Consider the following 8737-nt stretch of genomic DNA (forward strand, 5'->3'; position numbering starts at 1 on the left):
CCGAAAATGAAACTTGCTAATATCACACGATATCAACAAAAGAAGCCAGCATCAGGAAGCAAGGAAAGTAAAGTAATGGGAAAAATTTCGCGCGCTTTGTCCTCTCATCACTTATGAAACTCTCGCTAGATGGCAGTACTGTTATGTTACTGTAGTCCAGTGCACTCTGGCGAGCTATTTGCAAACTTATTTTAAATGTGGATAAAATAGCCAATGGCAGAAACAAAAGAACTATGTAAAACATTATCAAAACAATAATACTAAACGTCGATTAATGACGCGTACTAGAGATGTGCAGAGACAGAGATTGGATAGCGACGTTTCGGCCACTCTACATTCCTTTATTACACTGATAGTGGAACGTGAAAAACGTGTGGTGGTTGGTATGACACCCTTAGGCTGCAAGCTCTGAGCCTTCGGGTCGCCCATAAAGAGCAGTACTATGTTGAAGCCACGCCCCCAAACCGCTACTACATGCAGCTTACGGACGTTCCAAGGCGCAGCCTAAACACTACTAACCGTTCGGAAAACATCTATCTATACAAACAGTTCGAAGAACGTTGACCGTCGTTATTTTAATCGGAATGGGAATTCTGCGAAATTCGTCCTGATAATTTCAATTATGTTATACGTTCTTGCGAAATTTACTTCAACATATATTTTGGGGCGGCTCCGCCTCAGAGCCTTTACTTACGAGCCGCGCCTGGTCAGGACAACGTATGCCGTCAGATGTAGTGAGTGAAGGCGACGTGCTGCGGCTGACTCTGCAGTGCCTACGGAGACACGGCCGGGGCAGTGCGTGGGGTTAGCAGGCCAGAACGGCGCGTTGCGCGCTGCGCGCGGCTTTTTGCCCGCCGGCCGCCGGCTGCCGGCCCCTGATGGATGGCCGCCGCCGCGGCGCCGACGCGCCCTCATCACCGGCGCTGCCCGCAATAATAATAAAAAATAAGCGCAAACGCCCCCGCTGTCAGCGGCCGCCTGAGCAAGTGAGACGGATTTCTGCACTTCCGGCCCCCGAGCGCAGTCCCCATCCATCTTCTCTTTCTTCGGCGGCTTTTTCCACGGTGTCCGGCGCAACGAATATGCTGCTCGTATCGCGCCACTGTTCCTATTTCCACCGAGAGTGAGATTAGTACCCCACGTCGATCTCCGGAATGGGACTGCCAAGGGGGAGGTACCCGTGAGGATATTATTGAAGAATTGTCGAAAGGGGAGGATATTCACGTTTCGGAACGTGGTACTTCAGTAGTCCGAAAACGATAGGAGAGCTAGAAAATTGTGCGACGGAAAATGTAAAGCCTTAGACTATTTATAATAGGAGCCAATGAAATCAAGCGGAAAGTGGATAAAGGCTGTTCGTCAGATGAATAATGTGTAGGGCATTCGAAAATGGTATAATTGGAATACAATCCGCTAGGAATAGAATGGTAGAGAAGAGAGAGTTCAATGATAGGATTGGGTCGAATACTGTGGCTTTAAATCATACATTGTTAGTTACCCACCTTCAATCCTACAGAGGCAGCTTTCGATTCAATACTTGGATGGATGAGACTAGTACTTAGAAACTCATAGCATGGGGTGTTTGGGGAGGAGGGAGGGGAGGAAGGACAGTGCCAACGAAATGACGAAACAGAGAAAGAAATTTGTTTCAAAAGATATCTAAAGCAGATATGCTGTTGGTTGACGAGATAGGATACCTACACTACTGGCCATTAAAATCGTTACACCACGAAGATGACGTGCTACAAACGCGAAATTTAACCGACAGGAAGAAGATGCTGTGATAGGTAAATGATTAGCTTTTCAGAGCATTCACAGAAGGTTCGCGCCGGTGGCAACACCTACAACGTGCTGACACGAGGAAAGGTTCCAATAGATTTCTCACACACAAACAGCAGCTGACCGGCGTTGCCTGGTAAAACGTTGTTGTGATGCCTCGTGTAAGGAGGAGGAATGCGTACCACCACCTTTCCGACTTTGATAAACGTCGGATTGTAGCCTATCGTGATTACGGTTTATCGTATCGCGACATTGCTGCTCGCGTTGCTCGTGATCCAATTACTGTTAGCAGAATATGGAATCGTTGGGTTCAGGAGAGTAATATGAAACGCCGTACTGGATCCCAACGGCCTCGTATTACTAGCAGTCGAGATGACAGACATCTTATACGCATGGCTGTAACGGATCGTGCAGCCACGTCTCGATCCCTGAGTCAACAGAGGGGACGTTTGCAAGAAGACAACCATCTGCACGAACAGTTCCAGGAGCGCCTGCAATGGTGTACTCGACGACGAACCTGGGTGTACGAATGGCAAAACGTCATGTTTTCGGATGAATCCAGGTTCTGTTTACAGCATCATGATGGTCGCATCCTGTTTGGCGACATCGCGGTGAACGCACATTGGAAGCGTGTATTCGTCATCTCCATACTGGCGTATCACCCGGCGTGATGATATGGGGTTCTTCCATTGGTTACACGTCTCGGTCAGCTCTTGTTCGCATTGACGGCACTTTGAACAGTGGACGTTACATTTCAGATGTGTTACGATCCGTGGCTCTACCCTTCATTCGATCCCTGCAAAATCCTACATTTCAGCAGGATAACGCATTACCGCATGTTGCAGGTCCTGTATGGGCCTTTCCGGATACAGAAAATGTTCGACTGCTGCCCTGGCCAGCACATTCTCCGGAACTCTCACCAATTGAAAACGTCTGGTCAATGGTGGCCGAGCAACTGGCTTGTCACAATACGCCAGTTACTACTCTTGATGAACTGTGGTATCGTGTTGAAGCTGGATGGGCAGCTGTACCTGTACACGCCATCCAAGTTCTATTTGACTAAATGCCCAGGCGTATCAAGGCCGTTATTACGGCCAGAGGTGGTTGTTCTTGGTACTGATTTCTCATGATCTATGCAACCCAATTGCGTGAAAATGTGATCAAATGTCAGTTCTAGTATAATATATTTATCCAATTAATACCCATTTATCATCCGCATTTCTTCTTTGTGTAGCAATTTTAATGGGTAATAGTGTATAAATATGCTACAAAAGTGATATGGGGTTTGTGAAGCAAGTGACGACGCTACTATTACTACTTAGCGCAACTGATATCGATAGAAAACTACTATTTCTAAGTTAGTGCACCAGATTCATAATTGTCCGTTTGTGCTGATGCATTCATATTGGGTATCGAAACAGCACAACTGAGTAGAATCAACAGCAATAGAGTAAAAAGTGCTGTTTTTGACAAAACCGTGAGATTAAATGCCTTTTGCATCTTTTTCATAACCAGTCTTTTGACTAGTTTTGTGAGTTCCGCCAGCTCCAACTCAAAGTAGCTCTTGCTCTAAGAATCTTCAATTATGTATTGAATGCATTCAGATCTCTTTCTTCCTCTACAGCTTCTCCCTTTACGATTCCATCTAATACCACGGTAGTTATTCCTTAACGTCTCAACACAAATCCGATCATCCTGTCCCTTCTTCTTGTCAAATTTTGTCCGTATGTTCCTTTCCTCGACGTTTCTGAGGAGAACATCCTCGTTTCTTATCGGTCCACCTAATTTTCAACATCGTTCTATTGCATCACGTCTCAAACGCCTCGATACTCTTCTTTTTCGGTTTTCTCACAGTCTATGATACACTTATATACGACGCTGTGCTCCAGACGTATTACACATTCTCAGAGCATTCTTCCTCAATTTAAGCCTAATGATTTTGCTAGCAGACTTTATTTCGCGAGAAATGTCCTGTGGTATTACCCTTTTTATGTCCACCTTCCTTCGTCCTTCATTTGTTTCTTTATTTCCAAGGTAGCTGAATTCCTTCACTTTTCTACTTCGTTGTCACCAATTAAATGTTAGTCGCTCATCTCATTTCTGCTATTTCCCATCAATTTTTCGGTTTACTCTAAACCAATAGTGCGCATTCATTAGCCTGTTCATCCCATTCAGCAGGTTTTTCAATTCTTCCGCACCGTAGATAGCAACGTCAGCAGCGAATGTTATCATTCATATCCTTTGCTTGTATTTTAATCCTACTCCTGAATCTTTCTTTTATTTCCGTCATTGTTTCTACGATGGGTAGATTCAACAATAGGACCGAAAAACTGGATCACTGTCTTACACCATTCATAACCCGAGCACTTCGTTTCTGATCTTCCATTCCCATTATTTCTTTCCGGTTCTTGTTCGCACTGTACAGGGTACTATGAACGAAACTCTCATTTTCAAAATGTCCGCCTTCGGTAGCTGAGTGGTTGCTGGCACAGTAGCTCAGCGTGTTCGGTCAGAGGGCTGCGTTCTGTCTGTAATAAAAAAAACGGAGTCAAGGAATCAACGATCAACTTGAACGGATGTATTGTGACGTCCGCCCAGACCAAACGCAACGAACAATACCGAACAAAATGCAGAAAGTGGTCAGCGCGACAGAATGTCAATCTTAAGAGCCCGGATTCGATTCCCGGCTGGGTCGGAGATTTTCTTCGTTCATGGACGAGTTGTTGTGTTGTTCTAATCATCATCATTTCATCCTCATCGACGCGCAAGTCGCCGAAGTGGCGTCAAATCGAAAGACTTGCACCCGGCGAACGGTCTACCCGACGGGAGGCCCTAGTCCCATGACATTTCATTTTAAAAATTCTGTATTTTCCCAATTATTACACGCACACACATGACTTATCGATGAATAGAGCCTTAAAGTCTCGGAGTTTGCATTGTGCCCACAAGTTGGCATTACGAGTCCAGTGTCTTGGCAAAATGACAACAAAGCAAGAAAAGAGTTTTTGTGCCTTGGAATATGTCAGGTGTTTATCTGTTACAATAGTGCATCTTTCATCCGGAATGAATGTTGGAAAAGAACTGCCATGTAAATAGTGCATTGGGCGTTTATATCGATAGTTTAGGGACACTGGTTGTCTCTATAAACAGAAAAGTATCGGTCCAGCAAGTGCGTCAGATGCAACCTTGGACTGGGTGAGAGAAAGTTTCGTACCCAATTAATTAAATCAACGATCTGCAGAACCCGCAAACTTGGATTACCGCAAAAAAGGTGTGGAAGATTTTGCAACAGCTGTTACATATCAAACTGTCTCGTCTGCAGCTCGTGCCGGAATTAAAGCCTTCAATTTTACATCACATTGCAGGAAGCACTCGAGGAGAAACATATGGTCTCTAAGTTGATATTCAGCGAGAAACAACCTCTCATTTATCTGGAAAGGTTAAACATTACAGTGTGAGAGTGTGGTGCACTGAAAATCCTCATGAATTTGAAGCGCATGAACGAGATTCGCCGAAAATTAATGTTTTCTCTACACTTCTGACATTGCCAGCGTGAGGGCGATCTGTAGTATTTCTGTGCAATATAGCACGAAGCTGTATGGATACTTTTTTGTTCTGTGAGGAAATTGTGACTAGTACCTCTTAACTTGGTATGCTGCAGTAGTGGTTGTTTTCACAACTGACTGCTTATTCCGAGAGTTTCATCTTCCACCCTCTCACTGGGGCATCGACGTTCGTAGCGAATTAAACGACTTCGTTCTCATGCGTAGCGTATATCAGCCGCCTTTCCCTATAGCTTTCTCAGATTTTCGAACATCTTGGGCCGTTGAATGTTCTCGAACGATTTTTTCTGGTCGACAAATCGAACGAACATCTCTTGAATTTGCTTTAATCTTGCTTCTGTATCTACCTAAACGTCAAAACTGCCTCTCTGGTGCCTTTACCTTTCCTGAAGTTAAACTGATCGTCATCTGTTAGATCCACAATTCCGTTTTCCATCATTCTGTATATTATTCTTGTCGGCAACTTGGATGAATGAACTGTTAAGCTGGCTAAGTTAATTCTCGCACTTGTCGGCTCTTGCTATCTTCGAAATTGGGTGGATGATGTTTTTCCAAAATTTAATGATATGTTTTCAGTCTCAAATATTGTACATACCCACGTGAATAGACGTTTTGTTGTGAATTCCCTCAGCGATTTTAGAAATTCCGGTGGAATGTTGTCTGTCCCTTCTGCCATATTCGATCTTACGTTTTCCAAAGCTGTTTTAAATTCTGATTCTAATACTGGACGCCCTGTCTCTTCCCTGACGACTCATTTCTTCTTCTGCCGCGTCATCAGACACGTCTTCCCATCTTTAATGTACTCTTTCCACGTATCCGGCCTCTCCTCTGTATTTAACAGTGGAATTACCATTGCACTTTTAATGTTACACATCGCTTTTACTTTCACCGAAGATTGTTTCGACTTTTCTGTACACTGAATCCATTCTTCCAACATTCTTTTTTTAATGTTTCTTCACATTTCTCGAGCAGCCATTTCGCCTTAGCTTCCCTGTACTTATTTCGTTTCTAAGTGAGTTGTATTTCTGTATTCCCGTATTTCCATGCCACGTTGAGTTGCTGCACAGCGGAAGGCGTTCCGAGACGGTATTGGGAGGTATTCCATGACTTTTGTCACCGCAGCATATGATCACCGATTACCACAGCGTACAAACACGTTCCTGCTATTGGCGATAGGGAAGCTAGGAACGGAAACGGCACTCAACCCGAAGTGATTTAGAGCACACATTTGCTGATCTACGGCAACCGGACGAGGTAGGCGAATAAGCAAAACTGCAGCACCCCGGCCGATCTACGGGTTAATTTAAAATCCTCCGATAGCCCGTGTGCGACGGCGGGCGCGCAATCACGCATGTACAAACACGCATTAGTATGCATTGCAAAACTCTGTAATGCACCGCCGTTTGAAATGTAAATTTTTCGGAAGGCGGTCCGGCGCCAGCCCTTGCCGGCGACCGCCCTTGTCTTGACATGCAAAATAAGTCTAAGAATCGGCTACCCTGCCCCCTACGTGGAGCGGGGACGCTCCCCTTCTTTTTAAAAAAAGGCGCAGGAAGCGGCGGCAGTGACGTCACGCGGCCGGCCGCCGCCATTGGCTGGCATATCAATCGCGGCCCGCGGCGGCAGCTTCCTCCGTCTACTGAGGCTCCCCTCTGTTATTGTTGCTGCGCGGGGGGCGGAACCATATTTCCAAGCGGTTCGGCGCGGCGGTGCATTTTATAGCGTGGCAGCCGGCGGGCTGTTTTACAAGGCTGCGCAAACAGCCAGCCAGCCACATGTCTGGGGAGGCAGCGCTCTGCCTCTCGCGGGCTCACCTGAGGGCACGGCTGGGGACACGCTATCGAAAGAATACGATCGATATTTTACACGTCGTAAGCAAGCTACCTAATCATCAAATCATCGCAGGAAAAGTATCGATACTTATATCTTTTACTATGATTAGAGCTGATACTGCCGGCTTCGATCTCAACATCTCTTGGAAATTAGAAAACCACTTCAGCTGTATGAAAATCTTTTTATTGGGCTAACAACCGGTTTCTTGGCATTACAACACCATCTTCAGATGAACATCTATATATAAACATGGCCAAGAAATTGCTTCATGCCACTACGTGTTTATTAAAAAACTAGAAACCCTCCTCGATTGCGAAAAAAACACCTAGTGTTAACCTAGGTTTCCGCGTAGGTAACTACACCTTCTTCAGAACAATAAAACCCACAAGCGCTTAAGAAGACCTTTATCAATGATTAAAAGAACACCATAGCTATACATTTATAAACGAAAAAAAGGAAAACACAAACAGTACATATGTACAAAGTCAAAACCACTACTTAACTTATTGGCGTACGCTCCACCTCACAACGGCCTATGTTCGACGGGCCATGACCCGCCATAAACTGCAACTACAAATAGTCGCTCGCTTACCAAATCTTTTAATCATTGACAAAGGTCTTCTTATGCACTTGTGGATTTTATTGTTCTGAAGAAGGTGTAATTATCTACGCCGAAACCTAGGCGGGTTTCTAGTTTTTTAATATGTTAACCAACGATTGCTGACGCGCTGCGATGTTGAAGGTTCTCAGTGCATGTTGTTTATTACTGCTTATGCGAGTGCTTGACTGGTATCATACTGCAGAATGAAAAGTTCAGTCTGCAAACGAGTGTGTGTTGATATGAAATTTCCTGGCAATTTAAAACTGTGTGGCGGACCGAAACTAAAACTCCTGGACACTAACTCGTGTTCCGGGGCGAAATGCTCTACCGACTGAGCTACCCGAGCACGACTCATGACACCCCTCCATCCCCTCACAGCTTTACTTGTGCCATACCTCATTTGTAACTTCAGTCAAGCTATCATGCGAAACGCTGGACTACCATTCCTGGAAGAAAGGATACTGCGGAGACATGGCTTAGACACAGTTAGGGGGATGTTCCCGAAATTAAATTTTCACTCTGCAGCTGAGTGATGGAAATGAGCGTTTGGCGTCATTGGCCGGGAGACCCCTTGTGGGGCAGGTCCGGCCGCCTTGGTGCACGTCTTATTACATTCGACGTCACTTTGGGCGACCTGCTCCACGGATGGGCATGAAATGGTGATGAAGACAACACAACACCCAGTCCTTGAGCGGAGAAAAATCTCCGACCCAGAATTGAACCCAGGCCCGTAGGACGGCAATCCGTCACGCTGACCACTCAGCTATCATGGCGGACGGCTGACTGATGACTTCATTTCACTCTAGAGTTTCGGCATGTCGAAGAAGTTAAACACAGATTTCCGTTTCTTAAATAAGGTTCCTTTTTCTTCGGGTGCAAACGCTTCCTAGCTTGGTGCCGAAGAGGCTACGAAAAATCATAGGTGACGTAGGATACGGCGGAAAGAGTGAAGTTAATGCAA

Source organism: Schistocerca gregaria, chromosome 7, assembly GCF_023897955.1.
Source record: "Schistocerca gregaria isolate iqSchGreg1 chromosome 7, iqSchGreg1.2, whole genome shotgun sequence".
Taxonomy (NCBI): domain Eukaryota; kingdom Metazoa; phylum Arthropoda; class Insecta; order Orthoptera; family Acrididae; genus Schistocerca; species Schistocerca gregaria.